A 23,572-nucleotide genomic window follows, 5' to 3' on the forward strand; every position below is an offset into this window, starting at 1 on the left:
GAGGCAGAAACCCTCACGACATTTAAAAAGTACTTGGATGTGCACCTGAAGTGCCGTAGCCTGCATCATCATCATCACAGGCAGTCCCTCGGAATCGAGGAGGACTTGCTTCCACTCCCTAAGTGAGTTCTTTGATGGCTGAACAGTCCGATACGGGAGCCACAGACCCTGTTACAGGTGGGACAGACATTCGTCAGGGGAAGGGATCGGTAGGGCTGGTTTGCCGCACGCTCCTTCCGCTGCCTGCGCATGGCCTCTTCATGCTCCTTGCGTCGAGACTCAAAGAGCTCAACGACCTCCCAGATGCACTTTCTCCACCTCGGGCGGTCTACTGCCAAGGTCTCTCAGGTGTCAGTGGTGATGTCGCACTTTACCAGCGAGGCTTTAAGGGTGTCCTTATAACGTTTCCGCTGTTTATCCCGATTCTCTACTTCCTGTCTGCCAACCAGTTCTCCCTTGTCCACTCTACCAGTTACATCCTCAAAAAATTCCAGAAGATTTGTCAAGCATGATTTCCCTTTCATAAATCCATGCTGACTTGGATCGATCCTGTTACTGCTTTCCAAATGCGCTGCTATTTCATCTTTAATCATTGATTCCAACATTTTCCCCACTACTGATGTCAGGCTAACCGGTCTATAATTACCTGTTTTCTCTCTCCCTCCTTTTTTAAAAAGTGGTGTTACATTAGCTACCCTCCAGTCCATAGGAACTGATCCAGAGTCAACAGACTGTTGGAAAATGATCACCAATGCAGCCACTATTTTTAGGGCCACTTCCTTAAGTACTCTGGGATGCAGACTATCAGGCCCCGGGGATTTATCGGCCTTCAATCCCATCAATTTCCCAAACACAATTTCCCGTTTAATAAGGATTTTCTTCAGTTCCTCCTTCTCACTAGACCCTCGGTCTCATAGTATTTCCGGAAGGTTATTTGTGTCTTCCTTCGTGAAGACTGAACCAAAGTATTTGTTTAACTGGTCTGCCATTTCTCTGTTCCCTATTATACATTCACCTGAATCTGACTGCAAGGGACCTACGTTTGCCTTCACTAATCTTTTTCTCTTCACATATCTATAGAAGCTTTTGCAGTCAGTTTTTATGTTCCTAGCAAGCTTCCTCTCATACTCTACTTTCCCCCTCCTAATTAAACCCTTTGTCTTCCTCTGCTGAATTATAATATTCTCAAGTCCTCAGGTTTGCTGCTATTTCTGGCCAATTTACATGCCTCTTCCTTGGATTTAACGCTATCCTTAATTTCCCTTGTTAGCCATGGTTGAGCCGCCTTCCCCGTTTTATTTTTACTCCAGACAGGGATGTACAATTGCTGAAGTTCATCCATGTGATCTTTAAATGTTTGCCATTGCCTATCTGCCGTCAACCCTTTAAGTATCATTCGCCAGTCTATTCTAGCCAATTCACGTCTCATACCATCGAAGTTACCTTTCCTTAAGTTCAGGACCCCAGTCTCTGAATTAACTGTGTCACTCTCCATCTTAATAAAGAACTCTACCATATTATGTCACTCTTACCCAAGGGGCCTCGCACAACAAGATTGCTAATTAGTCCTTTCTAATTACACATCATCCAATCTAGGATGGCCAGCCCTCTCGTTGGTTCCTCGACATATTGGTCTAGAAAACCATCCCTTATACACTCCAGGAAATCCTCCTCCACCGCATTGCTACCAGTTCGGTTAGCCCAATCTATATGTAGATTAAAGTCGCCCACGATAACTGCTGTACCTTTTATTGCATGCATCCCTAATTTCTTGTTTGATGCTGCCCCCAACTTCATTACTACTGTTTGGTGGTCTGTACACAACACCCACAAGCATTTTCTGCCCTTTGGTATTCCGTAGCTCCACCCACACAGATTCCACATCATCCAAGCTAATGTCCTTCCTTACTATTGCGTTAATTTCCTCTTTAACCAGCAACGCTACCCCACCTCCTTTTCCTTTCTGTCTATCCTTCCTGAATGTTGAATACCTCTGGATGTTGAGTTCCCAGCCTTGGTCACCCTGGAGCCATGTCTCCGTAATGCCAATTATATCATATTCATTAATTGCTGCCTGTGCAGTTAATTTGTCCATCTTATTACGAATACTCCTCGCATTGAGGCACAGAGCCTTCAGGCTTGTCTTTTTAACACACTTTGCCCCTTTAGAATTTTGCTGTAATGTGACCCTTTTTGATTTTTGCCTTAGGTTTCTCTGCCCTCCACTTTTACTTTTCTTCTTTCTACCTTTTGCTTCTGCCCCCATTCTACTTCCCTCTGTCTCCCTGCATAGGTTCCCATCCTCCTGCCATATTAGTTTAACCTCTTCCCAACAGCACTAGCAAACACTTCCCCCGAGGACATTGGTTCCGGTCCTGCCCAGGTGCAGACCGTCCGGTTTGTACTGGTCCCATCTCCCCCAGAACCGGTTCCAATGTCCCAGGAATTTGAATCCCTCCCTTCTGCACCACTCTTCAAGCCACGTATTCACCAATAACTGCTCACCGATGCTTGTGCCTTCTGTTGCCTAGGCCCTAAGCTCGGGAATTCCCTGCCTAAACCTCTCCGCCTCTCTATCCTCCTTCAAGACGCTCCTTAAAACAACCTCTTTGACCAAGCATTTGGTCACCAGCCCTAATTTCTCCTTATGCGGCTCAGTGTCAAATTTTTTTACCTCATAATACTCCTGTGAGGCGCCTTTACTATGTTAAAGGCGCTATTACTGGTCCCATCTCCCCCAGAACCGGTTCCAATGTCCCAGGAATTTGAATCCCTCCCTTCTGCACCACTCTTCAAGCCACGTATTCACCAATAACTGCTCACCGATGCTTGTGCCTTCTGTTGCCTAGGCCCTAAGCTCGGGAATTCCCTGCCTAAACCTCTCCGCCTCTCTATCCTCCTTCAAGACGCTCCTTAAAACAACCTCTTTGACCAAGCATTTGGTCACCAGCCCTAATTTCTCCTTATGCGGCTCAGTGTCAAATTTTTTTACCTCATAATACTCCTGTGAGGCGCCTTTACTATGTTAAAGGCGCTATATAAATACAAGTTGTTGTTGTTGATGTTGATGCTCAGTTTGGGTTCTGCCAGGACCACTCGGCCCCAGACCTCAATACTGCTTTGGTCCAAACATGGACAAAAGAGCTGAATTCCAGATGTGACATTAGAGTGACTGCCCTTGACACCAAAACAGCATATGGCATCAACAGATCGAATAAAATTGAAGTCAATAGGAATCAGGAAAAAACACTTCACTGACTGGATGCATACCTAGCACAAAGGAGGATGGTTGTGTTTATCAGAGGCAAGTCATCTCAGCCCGAAGACATTGCTGCAGGAGTTCGTCAAGGCAGTGTCCTAGGCCCAACCATCTTCAGCTGCTTTATCAATGACCTTCCCTCCATCTTAAGGTCAGAAGGGGGAATGTTCGCTCACGATTGTACAGTATCAGTTCCATTCACAACTCCTCAGATAATGAAGCAGTCCATGCCCACATGCAACATAAGAACATAAGAATTTGGAACAGGAGTAGGCCATTTGGCCCCTTGAGCCTGCTCCGCCATTTAATAAGATCATGGCCGATCTGATCTTGGACTCAGCTCCACTTCCCTGCCCGCTCAAAAAACTGTCTATCTCCATCTTAAATATGTTCAATGACCGGGCCTCCATAGCTCTCTGGGGCAGAGAATTCCACAGATTTACAACCCTCAGAGAAGAAATTCCTCCTCATCTCAGTTCTAAATGGGCGACCCCTTATTCTTAAACAATGGCTCCTAGTTCTGGATTCCCCTATGAGTGTAAACATCCTCTCTGCATCTACCTTGTCGAGTCCCCTCAGTATCTTGTATGTTTTAATAAGATCACCTCTCATTCTTCTAAACTCCAATGAGTATAGGCCCAAACTGCTCGTCCTTTCTTCAAAGGTCCCATCTGCACATGTGCAGTGCAAAGTATTAAAAAAAAACAGCACGTGTGGGGACTGTGTGGATCACCATTGAGAATCCATTGGTGGCAGAGGTAGTTTCGCAGGTAGGAAGAGCGAAGAGAAGGCAAAAGGGCCAGGGACGGAGAAGGGGAAACCGTAAGGGTGAAGAGATTTCGTGCGGATGAAATTGAGCGCCTGGTAGACTTAATCGAGAGTGGATGGGGAGTTCTTGAGAACAAGGGGAGCTTTGGAAAAAATAAGCTTAAACCGTCTGCACTCGCAAAAGTTTGAGGCCAGGTCGCAGACGAGTTTAATGCAATGTCCATGACCCCGAGGACTGGTGCACAGTTGAAAAAGAAATGGCAGGACCTCGGACAAGCAGTGACTGTAAGTAATACGATAAACTTACATTTATTTGGAATTTAAAATATATGCATATTTATGCACTGCAATAACATCTGTAAATGTGATCTGTGTGCGCGCGTGCGTTCACAAGGACCCTCTCTTTAAAAAGTTGCATTTGCATCTTTGCAGATGATGGTGTCACTGATCAACCATGAACGGTCACAAACTGGAGGAGGTCCGCCAAGTAGGCTCCAACTAACAGCCCTGGAGCAGATGATAGCGTCAATGATTAAATGCCACAGGAGAAGACCAACAATTAATGCGCAAGCTGGGCCCAATTTTCCATTAGGGGGTAAGCCCTGCAAATTGCACGGTCTGGGTTGGTGGAATGTTACATACTGCGTGTGCTTCCTACGCTTCTCCTTCCTCAATGCTGCTAACCAAACATCTATCTTTTGTTTCGCAGAGGGTGAACATCAGGAGGAGACTGAAGGTGCACCTGAAGCTGAAGGCGAGAATGTTCAAGAAAACGGCATGCCAGATATTCCAACTCAGGACAATGATGGGCAGCAAGAAGTCATGGACGATAAGATGGTCACCCTGGGTTTGGAGGTGCTGAACTCCTCGTGGATTCCAAGTCCTTTCATGAGCGAATCAAGCGAGAGGACTTTTCTAGGTGTGACGTCTGAGGCTGCGGGTACAAGTGTGTCACAGCAAGCCACACCCGCGAGATGTCATAGGGGGGAGAACACCATACCTGATCCAGAAACAATGGACTCTTGAGAACTGAAGACATCTTGTGGAGATGAGTGGGGAGAACATTGAGCAATCTCGATTGCTCCTGGAAGCCGTTGGTGGGGTGAGGGCAGAGTTGGGGAGACTGTCGGGAGGTTGGACGTGGTTGTATTGGCAATAGGGGAGCTCACCTAGGCTGTCCTTAATGCGAGGAGCACTTTCCACTCTACACCAAATTCAAGGGTTGATCTTGAGGATGAGGCTGATGATGAAGAGGTACCCGGGCATTCCGCCATTACACATTTTGCCGCTGTCCCTGTCATAGCGCAGCATCAAGAAACGCTGCGCCGGAAACGGAACAGATTATACCTGGGGCTACGAGGGGCAAGGAAGCAGAAGTCTGCAACTACGGGCATGCACAGGGGTGGCGGCAACTACTGGGGCAGGATTGCCGCACAACGCTAATGAAGAGGATAGAATAATTGTTCTTTGATTGATTTCGTTGATTGTTTGTAAAGTTTGCCACGGCTCTGAATAAAGTTTTGAAGATTTAAACATAAGTAAAGTCACGCTAATCACAACTGTGCTGTACAAATGTTCAATAAACATTTTAATTTTGGACTTTTAACCTAACTCCCGCACTTCATTTTTTAATGCTGCACTAATAAATATTGCAAGATAACCGGACTGAAAATGTAAAAAGTGCATCACCCTTGCAACCTATTGGTTTAAATGATACAGGGGAAGGTTCCAGTACTAAGGTGTTCGTGGATCCTGCCTTGTTCTGGGTCACTGATGCATGCAATGAAGTACCATGGTACAAATATCAGTGACCATCACCCAGTCTGGATCCATGAACAATTTAGTCTTATTGTCCACCTAAGCACTCCAACATACCCAAACTCTAGTTAAACATTCAAGATTTATGGTGGGAATATTTAATAAACATAAGGTTTTGTCCATCTAAGCACTCCAACACTCCTTTAAAACATAAAAGATTGGTGGAGGGAATATTTAATAGCCATATGTGATGGTCCACCTAAGCACTCCCAACACTCCCTTGAAATATAAAAAAATTATGGTGGTAACATTTAATATAAATTATATATTTTCCACTCAGGCACTCCAACACTCCATAAAAACCGAAAATATTTGTAGTGGGATTATGTTTTTTTTAAATTTAAAGTTCCACCTTTACTAGAGATCAAAGTTGCTTGCCTTTGAAGCTGGAGTGTCTAGCACTGTCCTTTGTGCGGACCTTCGGCCTGGGCTAGCAGTGGGTCTCGTGGGAAGAGGACCTTCGGCCAGTGGCTAGCAGGGACTCCTGTCAACGTCGAGGAGAAGGCTGCACTGGATCCCAGAAGAAGAAAAGGATTTGTATGGTGATTATGCATTTTTGGAATTTTTTAATGTTTTCCTTGGACTTTTTGGATTATTTTGGGCCGTGATGACATCTATGGAAAAAGGTAAGGATTTAAAAAAAAAATTTCTGCCATCATTCTTTTTTCATCGCAGGATCATCAGTATGGGTGAGTTTTTATTTATTTTATGTTTATACCTGTTTATAGTTTAAATTTTGTCTTAAACTGTAAGGTAAGTTACATTGTAGACTAAATAAAAGTCCCTACGGCCACAGATAGCAGCGGGCCAGCGCGGATTCTCTAACTGCAGGTAAGGTTTTTTTTTTACGGTGTTTCTAGGACGCCGGTTTAAAACATTTATTAGGTGGTGAAAGTTTGTCTTACGTGTAAAAATGGTGTGGAACCTTGTTTTATAGGTATACCAGCGCCAGAATGTATGGCGCCAAACATTCTGCCGCTGGTAGTGGATGCTGGCGCCCCAACACTGGGGAAGGTTTGGAGTAAGCTTTGGCGCCAAAAAATTCACTGGCCGCTTAAGTTGGGCCCTAAATCCTTTTGCAGATTTTGTGTGTCCTCACAACTTGCTTTGCCACCCATCTTTGTATCATCAGCAAACTTGGCTACATTACACTCGGTACATTACACAAGACCTAGACAATACTCAGGTTTGGGCTGATAAGTGGCAAGTAACATTTGTGCCACACAAGTGCAGGCAATGACCATTTCCAACAAGAGTCTATCCACCACCACTTGATATTCAATGGTATTAGCATCATCAAATCCACCAATATCCTGGGGGTCACCAATGACCAGAAACTTAACTGGGCCAGCCACATAAATATTGTGGCTACAAGAGGAGGTCAAAGGCTGGGTATTCTGCAGTGAGTGACTCATCTCCTGACTCCCAAAGCCTTTTCACCATCTATTAGGCACAAGTCAGGAACGTGATGGAATACTCTCCACTTATCAGGATGTGTGCAGCTCCAACAACACTCAAGAAGCTCAACACCATCCAAGACAAAGCAGCACTCTTGAATGGCACCCCTTCCACCACCTTAAACATTCACTCCCCCCACCACCAGCACACCATGGCTTCAGTGTCTAACATCATCTACAAGAAGGCTTCTTCAACAGCACCTTCCAAATACACGACCTCTGCCTCCTAGAAGGACAAGGACAGCAGATGCATGGGAACACCATCACTTGCAAGTTCCTCTCCAAGTTACACATCATCCTGATTTGAAAATATATCGTCATTCTTTCACCGTTACTGGGTCAAAATCCTGGAACTCTCTACCGAACAGCACTGTGGGAATACCTTCACCACACGGACTGCAGCCATTCAAGGCGGCGGAACACCACCATCTTCTCAAGGGAAATTAGGGATGGGCAATAAATGCTGGCCTTGCCAGCAAGGCCCACGTCCTGTGAAAGAATACTGCTGCTACTTCAACCAACCCAATAATTCTCTTTAATTAACCTATTAATATGTTACCTTGTTCTATGAATTTCTAGTAATCTCTAAATCATGATATTCATCATAAGAAGTTAAAGTTAGGGCTAACAGGAGACTACGAAGAGGACATTTTTCATCTGTTGAGAAAATTAAACAGCAGAGGTCAAAAAGGTGCAATTATATTGCCTTAAGATAAGCAATTTCCTGAACTTGCATCTTTGATAAAGCAGAAAATTTATCTTGTCCTGTTGTGGATTTAGATTTGGCGGTCAAAATTATTTGGGTTGAAGTAAAATGTGGAAACCAATCTTCACCATCTTAATTTTTCAGACATAAAGATGGACTCGCAAATAAATGTACTTTTTTCCCTGTCTCTGCAAAGCAACTTTTGTATATATTACACACACAGATTTTGGCCCACTACAAAAAAAAAAGGAAGGTTTCCATTTCTGTAACTAGCACAGGTATGTGATTTACAGTATGTTTCAGGTAGAACCTGATATTGGTATGCTTATAATACATATCTGTTCGATCCTCAGTCTGTGCTGTGTTGGCTGATGTTAGCTAGAATGGTGGTCAGGGTGACACAGTTGGCCTTATAGAAGAGGGGATGGGGGGAGGAAATCAACCAGACTTCCCACTCTGATCATCATCCAGAGATCCCTGCTCAAAATGCCTAAGTGTGGAAATCGAGGGCCGAATCTGGCTCATTTGTGATGTCCCCATATTGAAATAGCTGGGAACACTTGGGAGAGATACCAGAGGGCTCCCACACCGATGGAACCATAACTCAGCAAGAGTCGATGTCTTCAGAAGAGGATGATATGGAAGTAAATTGGCAGAAGGAAGAAGAAAAAGAGTTATACAGAACCTGTATGTCATTTCTACAGCGGAGATATACTTTTTACAAGCCGACGACGGAAATATCAGTAATCATGGGGCATCTCTAGAACAGCTTGTTCTCTTCCCAAAATCAGATCTTCTATTACTGTCGGCAAATGCAGTTTAGTACAAACATGAGCCATTTAGTTCTAGGTTTGAATCAATCACTACTTTGCATACTGTGAATATAATTCTAATCGGAAACTTAAATGTTAATGTAACTTTCCATTTGATCTCAATGCACAAGAGCAAATCCAAGTTTAACTTGTTCTTACTAGTTTTATACTGAACACACAAAGTGCAGAAAGGTTAATACAGTATATTTCTTTTGTACTGCTGAAGTTTTACTCACTTGCTCGTACATTAGTCAAACATCAAATACATGTTGAGAAACTTTCCATAATTCCTCACATATACGGAGTTAATAGAATAACACATATATTTCCCTCCACTCAAAGCTACAGTATATACATTTCAGGATTTTTTGTTTATTTCTCAGTGCAAAATTACATACATGTATGAAAACAAAAAACATTTATTTTTTGTCAATATTGTCAAAGAGCATATTCGTTATTCTCTTTGTTGCATTATTTAACAGGCCCTTGAGATATCTGCTTGGTCGGATAACACCAAAAATGGATGATACTGCTTTCAGTTTCTGCTTCATGTCTAGAATCTATTTCACCTTAATAGATATATCTTGCAATAATAGTGCTTTTTTGTTGGACCTCAATCTCTAAGAAGAAATTTCTTAAATTTAACTTCTTGAAAAAATTGAAGTAATAACAAGTTATTTTTTCAGGTATTATCTAAATCTCAAGAAATACAAGTTGTTCACAGTTTAGTTTATTTAAAATATAGAATACCCATCAAATATAGTATTATATTCCTAATACCAATTCATTTTAATCATACATTAGAAAGTATTAAAATATTCAATTATTGTAACAGGTGTTATTTGTTTTAGAGATTGTTGCCATAGTTTTTTTATATTTGGAGATGACACCACTTGCTGCTAATTGAAAGGACATCTATCCTCATCATGCCCTGTAATAATTCAACACTAATTGGGGCTAAATTGGCATTTGAAGCCATTTGGGGCAAAAGTCTTGGCAGAGAGCTGGGCTGATACAACACATTGCACTTCTAAATGCTCATATGCAGAAAGTACTTAACAATAGGATGGGAAAAGGGAGGGAGTGGCAAGTCACTGGCTGAGATTCAGATAGAAGTGAAAGGATTGGGATGAGGAGGAGTGAAGCAAGTAGGGGGAACTACTTAGAAAGGTAATAGGACAGTTGAGTGACTGCCGAAGTAAAGGCATATTTTACAGTAGGTGTGGCCAGAAGAGGCACAAATAGCTAAGTCGTTTTACTTTTTTTGATTTTCCTTGTGATGTCAGGAGTGCTTCTCCGGGCTCCATGAGGAAAGTTTAGGCCTCTCCCGCTCCGGGCATTTCCTCTCCCCAGGTCCCAAGGCCCTTCTGAACCCCCTCCACGGGAATGAACTTGCTGCCGGGATCCGTTCCTTCTGCCTGACATTAGAAACATAAGAATTGCTAGATGAGAAAAGATCATAGTCCAACTAGATTGCCTTCTATCATCCTGGTAGGCACTGATACAACTATAATGGAGCTGTTGACTAATCATGACATTGTGATCCTGCCCACCAGCCAGCTGTCAATTCCCACTGGATTTACGCAGGAGACTGATAGACTATCCAGATGAATCCCGGACAACTTCCGTCCAGAGTTAAAATTAAGGCTATATACTCCACTTCCAAGACCTGTATAAGGGTGAAGGAGCGGCTCACTGAACTTCACTCTCCTGAAAGAGTGAGGGAAGTTGTCGACTGTTACGTATCCTATTCAATATCTTCATCACAATGGCATCCTAAGGGATGAACTTGGAGAGCCTGGTCCAGGCATTCTGAAAATACTGCAGTGCTCTTTTTTATAGATGATAGTGTATTGTTGGAGGATTCACCGAGGAATCTAGTGCCCTCTGCCCATCATCTTGAACAACGGGCTAACCAATAGGATGTGGTAGTGGGTGCCTCCAAATACAGTATTGTGGTTTTGCACGGCTCAACAGGAGATCTTGAAGATTAGAATATCGAAGGGGCATCTGCTCCAACTGTTGATTCACACTGGTACCAGGGGTCCTGGTGGATGCCAGCCTGCAGACATTTTTTCAGGATCACAGATTTGTCGTCAATTGCAGCAATGTAGGTCAAGTTTGTGTCATAGCAGATGTGTGTCCAAACAGCTCTCCTTCATGGTTCAGAACTCTTAGGCATGCAATAGAAGGACTTCCTCCAGATTCAGGACCAGGCTGTGACTGGATTTGTGGCAAAAAGGGAAGCGCCTGCAGGTTGGGCAGGCACTGGCCAAGACCAATCTGATATTGAGTACCCTGAAGGGAGAAGTCAGCCTCACAGCAGACATGCCTATTTAATGAAATCCTTCACACAAAGTAAGTAAGCCGTATGTGATAAGCAAGTTCAATATGTGACAATGGGACTTTGATGTCTAGAACATCAAGGTGCCTGGCATGATGTCAATTGACCTTCTAACAACCTGAAGGCAGATGTTCGATAACAACTACTGGAATGTGTTACCTGGAGGCTAGGTATGACAATACATGATAACTTATCCAAGGCTCAGTGATTACAATGATTTAGTTGCAGAGAAGCAAGAGACTACTGCTGAAATTTCACACATCTAACTGCTGGAAACACTGTTCAATGGAGTATGTGTATCTATGCTGGAAATATTGAATTATAACCAGATGGCTTCAACTGTGGTCTTGTTTACAACCTTCATAACAATACATATATAATAATAATAATCTAAGCCACAAGTATCTGTACAGGAAAACCAACAATTTTTCATCCAGAGTCCATCGTCAAAAGGACTCCTGTTTTTACAATCAATCCAATAAACGAGAAATTATGGGCAGCATTTTAACTGTGCGATGCGCTTGGGGGGGGTTAATGCACGGGAAACCCGGAAGTAAGTGTAGTGCGTCTGTCAGTTGCTTTTTAACCCAGGCACTGCATTACCATATAATTTCCGGTTTTCCCTACCAATTATCATGAGCGGATGTGATGACGACACGCATCAGGTGATTCAACTCCAGTATTTAAAGGGCGCTCCAAACATGCAACTTGATGAAGTTTGGAGTTGGGAGCACAACAGAAGGAATTGGCAGATATGAGTCCAGATGTTCAAAGGCTGCACCTCGTTTTAGTGATGCCTTCCTGGATGTGCTGCTGGGAGCTTTAAGGGCCTGCAGGAGATTGGCAGACAAAAAGCACTTAGCCTATAGACCAGTTAGCCTAACATCTATGGTTGGGAAAATGTTGGAGTCCATTATTAAAGAAGCAGTAACAGGACATTTGGAAAAGCAAAATTTGGTCAAGCAGAGTCAGCATGGATTTATGAAGGAGAATTCATGTTTGATAAATGGGAACCAGTAGATGTGGTGTATTTGGACTTTCAGAAGACATTTGATAAGGTGCCACACAAAAGGTTACTGTGCAAGAAAAAGTTCATGGGGTTGAGGGTAATATATTAGCATGAAAAGAAGATTGGCTAACTAACAGAAAACAGAGAGTCAGGATAAATGGTTCATTCTCCGGTTGGCAACCAGTAACGAGTGGGGTGCCGCAGAGATCAGTGCTGGGACCCCAACTATTTGCAAACAATATTAACGACTTGGAAGAAGGGACTGAGTGTAACGTAGCCAAGTTTGCTGACGATACAAAGATGGAATGACAAGCAATGTGTGAGGAGGACATAAAAAAGCTGCAAAAGGACATAGACAGGCTAAGTGAGTGGGCAAAAATTTGGCAGATGGAGTATAATGTTGGAAAGTGTGAGGTCATGTACTTGGCAGAAAAAATCAAAGAGCAAGTTATTATTTAAATGGAGAAAGGTTGCAAAGTGCCGCAGTACAGCGGGACCTGGGGGTACTTGTGCATGAAACACAGAAGGATAGTATGCAGCTACAGCAAGTGCTCAGGAAGGCCAATGGAATCTTGGCCTTTATTGCAAAGGGGTGGAGTATAAAAGCAGAGAAGTCTTGTTACAGCTGTACAGGTTATTGGTGCGGCCACACCTGGAATACTGTGTGCAGTTTTGGTTTCCATATTTACAAAGGGATGTGCTTGCTTTGGAGGCACTTCAGAGAAGGTTGATTCCTGGAATGAGGGGGTTGACTTATGAGGAAAGGTTGAGTAGGTTGGGCCTCTACTCAATGGAATTCAGAAGAATGAGAGGTGATCTTATCGAAAGGTATAAGATTATGAGGGGGCTTGACAAGGTGGATGCAGAGAGGATGTTTCCCACTGGTGGATGCAGAGAGGATGTTTCCGCTGGTGGGGGAAACTAGAACTAGAGGGCACGGTCTTAGAATAAGGGGCTGCCCATTTAGAATAGAGATGAGGAGAAATTTCTTCTCTCAGAGGGTTGCGAATCTGTGGAAGTCGCTGCCTGAGAGAGCTGGGGAAGCTGGGACATTAAATAAATTTAAGACAGAAATAGACAGTTTCTTAAACGATAAGGGGATAAGGGGTTATGGGGAGCGGGCAGGGAAGTGGAGCTGAGTCCATCAGATCAGCCATGATCTTATTGAATGGCGGAGCAGGCTCGAGGGGCTGTATGGCCTAAATCATGCTCCTATTTCTCATGTTCTTATGTTCACCTACATCCTGATGTGTGTATCACCCCAAACCCTTAACTCTACCTTCTCAAGCCGACTCCAGCACATCACTCCTCACACCAACTTATCTTGCAGGTGCACCCATCTCTCTCTGATTATGCACCTACTCACATCCCATCTGTCGATCTACCACTGACACTCACCCTCATCAAATGCTCTCCATTTATTGGATGAACACATGCCGTTACTTTCACTCATAGTTCTCTTCTTTCTCTTCTTGCAGGAGAAGAGGGCAGAGAACCGGAGGTGGTCCTCCAGCCATCTCGCAACTGACAACTGTAGGGGAGGAGGCGCTGGGACATCAGTGGGGTCTTGGCGTGCCTCGGCGATAGAGATGAGGCCACCCAGCTACCTGGTGACAGAATTAAATATCAGAAAGCCACATGGCATACAACACTCTCTCATGTTGACTTGATTTCAACAGCAAGTGAAATATGAAATTGTGTTCAGTTTTGGTCTCCTAATCTGAGGAAGGACATTCTTGCTATTGAGGGAGTGCAGCGAAGGTTCACCAGACTGATTCCCGGGATGGCTGGACTGACATATGAGGAGAGACTGGATCAACTGGGCCTTTATACATTGGAGTTTAGAAGGATGAGAGGGGCTCTCATAGAAACATATAAGATTCTGACGGGACGGGACAGGTTAGATGCGGGTAGAATGTTCCCGATGTTGGGGAAGTCCAGAACTAGGGGACACAGTCTTAGGATAAGGGGTAGGCCATTTAGGACTGAGATGAGGAGAAACTTCTTCACTCAAGAGAGTTGTTATCCTGTGGAATTCCCTGCCGCAGAGAGTTGTTGATGCCAGTTCATTGGATATATTCAAGAGGGAGCTAGATATGGCCCTTACGGCTTAAGGGATCAAGGAGTATGGAGAGAAAGCAGGAAAGGGATATTGAGGGAATGATCAGCCATGATCTTAATGAATGGTGGTGTAGGCTTGAAGGGCCGAATGGCCTACTATTTTCTATGTTTCTATGATCATGTGCTTTATGATTACTTAAAGCATTCTAACTATGGCAGTTCTTATTCATGTCTTTAATCTTCCACAGGACCTTCAAATTTCCTGCTGGTGGTGGTCCAGAAGGACGGTGGCAACTCAGAGGAGGTCATTCCTTTTGGTGGTGCACTGTCACAGGACTTACGCAGACCATGCACTAGCTCAGATAGTCACACCTCAGTGGAACTGGTAAGGCAGATACATGCTGATTCACACATCACAAGTGAGCAAGATGGTAAAGACAAGGACAGCAGTGGAGAGTCCGCGTTGGAGGCCGCAGGATGCTTCAAGCTCTGCTCAGCTAGATGTAGGTGGTGTACCTTCGGGGTTGTCAACGAACAGGATACTTCTGGAGCAAAGAACGTGCAAAGTATGGGCAGGCTTCCCAGCCCCACTGTGCGCTCTTGCAGAGAGATGGAAAGAGTCCGTCTCAAGCATGAGTGGCATGATGTCGCAGGCCTTTGTGATGATGTCCTCAGCCATGGAAGCAGTGGCCACCCACACAGACCATCAAACGCACGAATCAAACGAATGCATGCAGGCCATCACGAATGGCTTGCACACAATGGGGTCAAGTTTCGGCCTGAGTTGCTCCTATTTTTTTGGAGCAACTGGTTTAGAATGGAGTATCTCAGAAATTGCAATTCTTGGCATTTAGTTTACTCCAGTTCTAGTCAGTTAGAACGGTTTCAGTTTGGAACAGATTTTTTTTTTTCAAAAGGGGGCGTGTCCGGCCACTTACGCCTGTTTTGAAAGTTTAGGCAGTGAAAACTTACTCCAACTAACTTAGAATGGAGTAAGTGCAGATTTTTGTACGCTCAGAAAAACCATGCCTACACTTTACAAATCAGGCGTAGGTTACAAATCAGGCGTAGGGAACGAGGGGACAGCGGGGGGAGGGGGGGGGAAGGGAAGTAATTAAATTCTACAAGCATTCAACAGTCTTACTTATACAAATAAACAGCCATCCTGAATAAAAAATTATAAACAAAGCAAAGACAAAATATTGAATATTCCTACCTGTGAGAAGCAGCAGCAGCCTTCGAGCTGCAGTGCTTCAGGCAGGTCTTCCTTCCATGTAGGAGACAGGGGCGGCGTTAGTGGCTCGATGGCAGCCGAAGACACAGCAAGCAAGCAGCCTTCGAGCTGCGAGGGAAGCTGAGGCCATTCGGCCACGGGATAGGGGCAGCGGCAGTAGTTCAACGGCGGCCGAAGACACAGCAAGCGAGCAGCCTTCGAGCTGCGAGGGAAGCTAAGGCCATTCGGCCACGGGATAGGGGCGGTGTCAGTGGCTCGACGGCAGCCGAAGACACAGCAAGCAATCACCAAAATTCAATCCCAAGCCTTTCCATGGATTCAACCGACAAATGAACACTTTTCTTTTAAGTTCCTTTAAAAATGGCCGAGTGCCAATGTTTATGGGCTACTGCGCGCGCTCCAACACGCACGCTCAAGGCTGCCGGCACGGCGTTGTCTCATTTAAATTAGCCCCGCCCCCCACCATTTGTAGAATCGGCTCGACTCTGTGGCTCTGCCCCCCGCTGCTGTGTGCGCGCCGCGCTGAGCTCCCAGGGTCCTGCAGGGAGCCAGAGAATCTGGAGGTATTTTTCTGTCGCACTTTTAGGCGCGAAAAACAGGCATCCAGGTTGGGGCTGCGCCGTTATAGACACGGCCCGAAACTTGACCCCAATGAAGCTATCTTAAATAGAATGAATGATAGCCTAGCCTTGGCCGTTTATCGCCCCACTGATATGCAGCGAAGTGTTCTCCAGCTCATTGTTAGCAGTGGTGTGCGGGTGGACCATGAGGGGGATGGTAATGAAAGGGGACATGGAAGTGGGGACTCGGGTGAAAAGTGCTTCCACTTCTCACCTGTTGCCCCCCCATCAATCAATAACTCACATGCTGCTCCATGCTGCCCCTGCACAGGTGGAGCAGTGTTTGCCAGTGCCCTCCAAAAACCAGAAGACTTCGGCCAAGAGCATCTCAGCAGTCAGAGCAGGGACCTGAACAGCCTGCCTCTACCTCTGCTGAAGCCACAGGGGTTGCAACACAGGGAAGTGCTAGGAAGAGGAAGAGTAAAAATTTGTATTTGCACAAGGGTATGCACATTGGTGTTTTTGCACAACATTAAATTGGTATGTTTCTGATTTACTTTTGAGCCACATAAATATCATTTCTTTACACCAGTTTCCCATTCCAGGACGGTATTTTGCCTCCCTGGTGCCAGGGTCAAGGATGTCACTGAGCAGCTGCAAAACATTCTGAGCGGGGGGGCAGGGTGCACAGCCAAAGGTCGTGATCCATATTCATCAATGACATGGGTAGAAAGAAGGATGAGGTCCTGTAGGCAGATTTTAGAGATCTAGGAAAGAGATTAAAAAGCAGGACTTCAAAAGGTAGTAATCTCTGGATCACTCCCTGTGCCACGAGCTAGTGAACATAGAAATATGAGGATAGAGCAGGTGAATGCGTGGCTGGAGAGATGGTGCAAGAGGGAAGACTTTAGATTCTGGGACATTGGGACTGGTTCTGCAGGAGGTGGGACTTGTACAGGCCAGACAGGTTGTACCTCAACAGAGCCGGGACCAATATCCTCAGAGGGGTTTGTTAGTGCTGTTGGGGAGGGCTTAAACTAATGTGGCAGGGTAAATGGGCACCAGGACGTACTATTAGAAAGGCGAAACAAGGTGCACAAAGTATTGGGAGATACAGATAGCACTAGAGCAAGAGATAGTAAGGTATTAGGTGGGGTCAGACTACAAGAGAATACAAGAAAGTCTAAGAGAGGTTTACAGTGCATGTGTGTAAACGCACAAAGCGTTTTGGTTGTACATCCTTCCCCCTCAGAATGTTCAGCAGCCGCTCAGTAACATCCTTGACCCTGGCACCAGGGAGGCAACATACCGTCCTGGAATGGGAAAGTGGTGGAAAGAAATAATATTTATGTAGCTCAAAAGTAAATGTAAGCTGCAGGTGCAAATAGCTACATGGGAATATGATAGTGTGGCGATAACAGAGACCTGGCTCAAAAAAGGACAGGATTGGGTATTAAATATTCCTGGATACAAGGTGCTCAGGAAAGACAGGGAAGGAAAGAAAGCAGGTGGGGTGGCAGTATTGGTTAAGGAGAATGTTACAGTGCTGGAGAGAGATGATGTTCTGCAGCGGTCAAGGAGAGAATCTATTTGGTTAGAAACAATAGAAGTGCCATTACACTACTAGGTGTATTCTATAGGCCACCAACTAGTGGGAAGGATATGGAAGAGCAAATTTGCAGGGAAATTACACAGAGGTGCAAGAACTATAGAGTAGTGATAATGGGGGACTTCAACTATTCTAATATAGGCTGGGATAGTAATAGTGTAAAGGGCAGAGAGGGGGAAGAATTTCTGAAGTGTGTTCAGGAGAGCTTTCTTGATCAGTACATTTCCGGTCCAACAAGGAAAGAGGCATTGCTGGATCTGGTTCTGGGGAATGAGGTGGGGCAAGTACAGCAAGTGTCAGCAGGGGCACATTTAGGGAACAGTGATCACAGTATCATAAGGTTCAGATTAGCTATGGAAAAGGACAGGGAACAATCTTGAGTAAAAATACTTAACTGGAGGAAGGCCAATTTTAGTGGGTTGAGAACGAATCTGGCCCGGGTAAATAGGAATCAAAGAGTGGCAGGTAAAACTGTAATGGAACAATGAGCTGCCTTTAAAGAGGAAATAGTTCAGGTACAGTCGAGGTACATTCCCACCTGAGGGAAAGGTAGGGCAACTAAAGTCAGAGCTCCCTGGATGACGAAAGAGATAGAGAGTAAGATGAAGCAGGAAAAGATCACGTATGACAGCTGTCAGGTTGAGAATACAAGTGAGAATCAGGCTGAATATAGAAAGTTCAGAGGGGAAGTGAGAAAAAAAATAAGAGGGGCAAAGAGAGAGTATGAGACTAGAATGGCAGCTAATATAAAAGGTAGCACGAAAGTCTTCTCTAGGCATGTAAAAAGTAAAAGAGTAGCAAGAGGAGGGGTGGAGCCGATTAGGGACCAAAAAGGAGATCTATGCATGGAGGCAGAGGGCATGGCTGCGGTACTAAAATGAGTACTTTGCACCAAGGAAGAAGATGCTGCGAAAGTCTGGAGATAATAGATGGGGTAAAAATTGATAAAGAGGAGGTACAAGAAAGGCTGGCTGTACTTAAGACCCACAATCTCAGGACACGGGGTAGGAAATTTAGGACCGAGATGAGGAGACATTTTTTCACTCAGAGGGTGGTGAACCTGTGGAATTCTCTACCACAGAAGGCTGTGGAGGCTAAGTCACTGAATATACTTAAGAAGGAGATAGATTTCTAGAAACAAAAGACATCAAGGGGAATGGGGAATCAGCCATCATCATATTGAATGGCGGTGCAGACTCGAAGGGCCGAATGGCCTACTACTGCTCCTATTTTCTATGTTTAGTAGATAAGTCACCAGGACCGGATGGGATGCATCCTAGGATCCTGAGAGAAGTTGAGGTGGAAATCGCAGAGATACTGGCCATAATCATAAGGGGTCTAGACAGAGTAGATCGAGATCAACTGTTGCCATTGGCAGAAGGGTCGAGAACCAGAAGGCACAGATTTAAGGTGATTGGAAAAAGACATGAGGAAAAACGTTTTTATGCAGCGAGTAGTTAGGATCTGAAATGCACTGCCTGAAAGGATGGTGGAGACAGATTCAATTGTGGCTTTCAAAAGGGAATTGGTTAAGTATCTGAAGTAAACAAAATTGCAGGGCTACGGGGAAAGGAAGGGAGGAGTGGGAATGGCTGAATTGCTGTTGCAGAGAGCCAGCACAGGTTCGATGGCCAAATGACCTCCTCTGTGCTGTAACCATTCTATGGTTCTATCTTGCCCATTTTTGGTTGCAAGTGGCCTTTTCACTTGCGATGAATGGTAAGACATGAATTGACATTGAGTAATGGGGGACGGGGGGGAGGGGGAGCGGTGGGAGCTGTGAAAGGGATACTCGGTTATTTGTAGGACTGCTTTGTGTTAGTGTCATTGGCAGAGTCGGCGGGGTGGGGGGAAAGAGAAAGAGGGGGAAGTAGCTTTTGCACACATTTGTCAGATTGGTGGACTGGTGAAACATAAGTTAACCTTGCAATAATGAGGGTATTCTGGGCAGCAATGAGAGCTGCTGCTGGTGTATTGGCCGCATTATGTTCCACCTCCTCCTTAGAATCGTCTAATGAGGTTGTTCTCTGTGCCTGGTTCCTCCTGCAGATTCAAACCTCGCTGCTGCGCAATGGGAGAGCAATAGTGATAGGGGATTCAATGGTGAGGGGAATAGATAGGCGTTTCTGCGGCCACGACCGAGACTCCAGGACGGTATGTTGCCTCCCTGGTGCAAGGGTCAAGGATGTCTCGGAGCAGGTGCAGGACATTCTGAAATGGGAGGGAGAACAGCCAGTTGTCGTGGTGCACATTGGTACCAACGACATAGGTAAAAAAAGGGATGAGGTCCTACGAAATGAATTTAAGGAACTAGGAGCTAAATTAAAAAGTAGGACCTCAAAAGTAGTAATCTCGGGATTGCTACCAGTGCCACGTGATAGTCAGAGTAGGAATCGCAGGATAGCGCAGATGAATACGTGGCTTGAGCAGTGGTGCAGCAGGGAGGGATTCAAATTCCTGGGGCATTGGGACCGGTTCTGGGGGAGGTGGGACCAGTACAAACCGGACGGTCTGCACCTGGGCAGGACCGGAACTAATGTCCTAGGGGGAGTGTTTGCTAGTGCTGTTGGGGAGGATTTAAACTAATATGGCAGGGGGATGGGAACCAATGCAGGGAGACAGAGGGAAACAAAAAGGAGGCAAAAGCAAAAGACAGAAAGATGAGGAAAAGTGGAGGGCAGAGAAACCCAAGGCAAAGAACAAAAAGGGCCACTGTACAGCAAAATTCTAAAAGGACAAAGGGTGTTAAAAAAACAAGCCTGAAGGCTTTGTGTCTTAATGCAAGGAGTATCCGCAATAAGGTGGATGAATTAATTGTGCAAATAGATGTTAACAAATATGATGTGATTGGTATTACGGAGACGTGGCTCCAGGATGATCAGGGCTGGGAACTCAACATTCAGAGGTATTCAACATTCAGGAAGGATAGAATAAAAGGAAAAGGAGGTGGGGTAGCATTGCTGGTTAAAGAGGAGATTAATGCAATAGTTAGGAAAGACATTAGCTTGGATGATGTGGAATCTATATGGGTAGAGCTGCAGAACACCAAAGGGCCAAAATCGTTAGTAGGAGTTGTGTACAGACCTCCAAACAGTAATAGGGATGTTGGGGAGGGCATCAAACAGGAAATTAGGGGTGCATGCAATAAAGGTGTAGCAGTTATAATGGGTGACTTTAATATGCACATAGATTGGGCTAGCCAAACTGGAAGCAATACGGTGGAGGAGGATTTCCTGGAGTGCATAAGGGATGGTTTTCTAGACCAATATATTGAGGAACCAACGAGGGGGGAGGCCATCTTAGACTGGGTGTTGTGTAATGAGAGAGGATTAATTAGCAATCTCATTGTGCGAGGCCCCTTGGGGAAGAGTGACCATAATATGGTGGAATTCTGCATTAGGATGGAGAATGAAACAGTAAATTCAGAGACCATGGTCCAGAACTTAAAGAAGGGTAACTTTGAAGGTATGAGGCGTGAATTGGCTAGGATAGATTGGCTAATGATACTTAGGGGGTTGACTGTGGATGGGCAATGGCAGACATTTAGAGACCGCATGGATGAATTACAACAATTGTACATTCCTGTCTGGCGTAAAAATAAAAAAGGGAAGGTGGCTCAACCGTGGCTATCTAGGGAAATCAGGGATAGTATTAAAGCCAAGGAAGTGGCATACAAATTGGCCAGAAATAGCAGCGAACCTGGGGACTGGGAGAAATTTAGAACTCAGCAGAGGAGGACAAAGGGTTTGATTAGGGCAGGGAAAATGGAGTATGAGAAGAAGCTTGCAGGGAACATTAAGGCGCATTGCAAAAGTTTCTATAGATACGTAAAGAGAAAAAGGTTAGTAAAGACAAACGTAGGTCCCCTGCAGTCAGAATCAGGGGAAGTCATAACGGGGAACAAAGAAATGGCGGACCAATTGAACAAGTACTTTGGTTCGGTATTCACTAAGGAGGATACAAACAACCTTCCGGATATAAAAGGGGTCAGAGGGTCTAGTAAGGAGGGGGAACTGAGGGAAATCTTTATTAGTCGGGAAATTGTGTTGGGAAAATTGATGGGATTGAAGGCCGATAAATCCCATTCTCCATCCTAATGCAGAATTCCACCATATTATGGTCACTCTTCCCCAAGGGGCCTCGCACAATGAGATTGCTAATTAATCTTCTCTCATTACACAACACCCAGTCTAAGATGGCCTCCCCCCTCGTTGGTTCCTCAACATATTGGTCTAGAAAACCATCCCTTATGCACTCCAGGAAATCCTCCTGATGGACTGCATCCCAGAGTACTTAAGGAGGTGGCCTTGGAAATAGCGGATGCATTGACAGTCATTTTCCAACATTCCATTGACTCTGGATCAGTTCCTATGGAGTGGAGGGTAGCCAATGTAACCCCACTTTTTAAAAAAGGAGGGAGAGAGAATACAGGGAATTATAGACCGGTCAGCCTGACCTCAGTAGTGGGTAAAATGATGGAATCAATTATTAAGGATGTCATAGCAGTGCATCTGGAAAATGGTGACATGATAGGTCCAAGTCAGCATGGATTTGTGAAAGGGAAATCATGCTTGACAAATCTTCTGGAATTTTTTGAGGATGTTTCCAGTAAAGTGGACAAAGGAGAACCAGTTGATGTGGTATATTTGGACTTTCAGAAGGCTTTCGACAAGGTCCCACACAAGAGATTAATGTGCAAAGTTAAAGCACATGGGATTGGGGGTAGTGTGCTGACGTGGATTGAGAACTGGTTGTCAGACAGGAAGCAAAGAGTAGGAGTAAACGGTTACTTTTCAGAATGGCAGGCAGTGACTAGTGGGGTGCCGCAAGGTTCTGTGCTGGGGCCCCAGCTGTTTACATTGTACATTAATGATTTAGACGAGGGGATTAAATGTAGTATCTCCAAATTTGCGGATGACACTAAGTTGGGTGGCAGTGTGAGCTGCGAGGAGGATGCTATTAGGCTGCAGAGTGACTTGGATAGGTTAGGTGAGTGGGCAAATGCATGGCAGATGAAGTATAATGTGGATAAATGTGAGGTTATCCACTTTGGTGGTAAAAACAGAGAGACAGACTATTATCTGAATGGTGACAGATTAGGAAAAGGGAAGGTGCAACGAGACCTGGGTGTCATGGTATATCAGTCATTGAAGGTTAGCATGCAGCTACAGCAGGCGGTTAAGAAAGCAAATGGCATGTTGGCCTTCATAGCGAGGGGATTTGAATACAGAGGCAGGGAGGTGTTGCTACAGTTGTACAGGGCCTTGGTGAGGCTACACCTGGAATATTGTGTACAGTTTTGGTCTCCTAACTTGAGGAAGGACATTCTTGCTATTGAGGGAGTGCAGCGAAGATTCACCAGACTGATTCCCGGGATGGCGGGACTGACCTATCAAGAAAGACTGGATCAACTGGGCTTGTGTTCACTGGAGTTCAGAAGAATGAGAGGGGACCTCATGGAAACGTTTAAAATTCTGACGGGTTTCGACAGGTTAGATGCAGGAAGAATGTTCCCAATGTTGGGGAAGTCCAGAACCAGGGGTCACAGTTTAAGGATAAGGGGTAAGCCATTTAGGACCGAGATGAGGAGAAACTTCTTCACCCAGAGAGTGGTGAACCTGTGGAATTCTCTACCACAGAAAGTAGTTGAGGCCAATTCACTAAATATATTCAAAAGGGAGTTAGATGAAGTCCTTACTACTCGGGGGATCAAGGGTTATGGCGAGAAAGCAGGAAGTGGGTACTGAAGTTTCATGTTCAGCCATGAACTCATTGAATGGCGGTGCAGGCTAGAAGGGCTGAATGGCCTGCTCCTGCACCTATTTTCTATGTTTCTATGTTTTGCAGAGCACAGCACACTAGGACCATTCTGGAGACCCTGGCTGGTGCGTACCGAAGGGTGCCTCCAGATCTGTCTAGGCACCTGAAGCGCATC

General features: G+C 44.9%; 1 protein-coding gene across 4 annotated transcripts in view; it reads right to left on the bottom strand.

The window, feature by feature from the left end:
* Positions 1-23,572, bottom strand: part of LOC139259856 (N-chimaerin) — a 332,546-nt gene that overhangs the window by 151,328 nt on the left and 157,646 nt on the right. The window lies entirely within an intron of this gene.

Source organism: Pristiophorus japonicus, chromosome 3, assembly GCF_044704955.1.
Source record: "Pristiophorus japonicus isolate sPriJap1 chromosome 3, sPriJap1.hap1, whole genome shotgun sequence".
NCBI lineage: Eukaryota > Metazoa > Chordata > Chondrichthyes > Pristiophoridae > Pristiophorus > Pristiophorus japonicus.